Here is a 1,454-nt window from a genome sequence, read left to right on the forward strand (position 1 = left end):
AAAGGGAAGTTTGGGGTCCCCTGCTGGAGCTGCTGCCCCCGCGACCCGATACCGGATAAGCGGTCGAAGATGGATGAAATAATAATACAAGATTTGTTAAAAAGTTATGTGAGCAATATTTGAGCAATTTACTCATAAGAAATATTGAAAACGTGGGCCTTTTAAAAGAAGTTCTCTTTTAACAGTACACACAAAAGAAAATGAAACGAGAGTGTTTAAGTTTCATCATCCTCACATGTCTTATACAGTAACATTATAGGCTGGAAACCAACCGATCGTGATTATTTATGCAACCACAATGCACTGAAAAAGGATCTTTTCCAACTATCTTTTTGGACTGGATACAGGGATTGTCAAACAGCAGAGGTGAAAAATAGGCATACTTAATTGGCCGAAAGCATGGTGGAAGCTTTGCAAATACACTGGTGCTATGTGTAAAGAATTTAAATTAAGTGCATTAAATTGCACCAATTTTGGTTTCTTTGGGTTGAAGACTGAATGCTTAAGAAGTCTCAGTGTCAGTTACTGAATCACCAAAAAAGATACATCACTTATACTACTGATCTCATGGGACTTTCTGAAAATGAACTCCCACAGCTAATCACATTAGGACAGAATGAGTTCTTATCCGATCATCCCTATTTGACAGCTCTATGCAGAATCTGCGTTGAGATTAAAATATTGATTTCATGAGCTTGCACAATAACAACAACAACTGGGCGGGCATGATGTCCGGAAGTGTCGCTGAGAAGCTTTTACAGAAAACCAGCAGCAGGAAGTGGTGATGGTGGTTGGCTACTAATGGCCAATTGTTGTGAAATGCAACAGAACTCAACTAATAGGTGTGGTTTCACTTAGTTTTTCTTCCATACATTCTGATAACAACATGAGCTAGACTGCCTATCAGAATGGTTTAGCGGGAACAAATCCAATCCACACAACATCTGAACTGTACATAATTGACAGAGTCACAAGATGCCTTCTGCACAAGGTAACATGAGATCAAGATTATCTTAAGAGAGGCCTAATCTTGTTTTCTGTGATGTAGAAACACTGCACTTTCAAGGACAGAATAAACACAAAGCTCTCTCTCTCTCCCCTTTTTCAAAGATACCATTCAGGAAACAGCTGCATGCCCGTATCCTTTTGTTCCTATCCTGTCATCCTCTTTTCATTCAAAGTTCAAGTGGCATGTTATTGTTTTTCGTATAACCCCTGAACTTCAAGTTCCCCTTTCCAACCTGCAGCAGCTAAACATCCGGAGTAAAAAAAAAAAAAATTAAAAAAAACAAAGACAGGGAATATGGACTATCTACTTGGCAAACAGTTCGGAGTATTTAACGTTGTTGACTCTGCATTTTTTTCTTTTAAAGGAAGAGGGCACTTGGTTCACATAAGCTTGACTGCTTTTTACTAATGGGAGTTTTTATTTATATATATATATATATATATAT

At 38.0% G+C, this 1,454-nt stretch overlaps 1 protein-coding gene across 3 annotated transcripts in view; it reads right to left on the reverse strand.

Moving 5' to 3' along the window:
• Window positions 1-1,454, reverse strand: part of LOC117936171 (synaptosomal-associated protein 23-like) — a 15,751-nt gene that overhangs the window by 13,360 nt on the left and 937 nt on the right. The window lies entirely within an intron of this gene.

The sequence above is a fragment of the Etheostoma cragini genome, chromosome 20, assembly GCF_013103735.1.
Source record: "Etheostoma cragini isolate CJK2018 chromosome 20, CSU_Ecrag_1.0, whole genome shotgun sequence".
In the NCBI taxonomy this organism is placed as follows: domain Eukaryota; kingdom Metazoa; phylum Chordata; class Actinopteri; order Perciformes; family Percidae; genus Etheostoma; species Etheostoma cragini.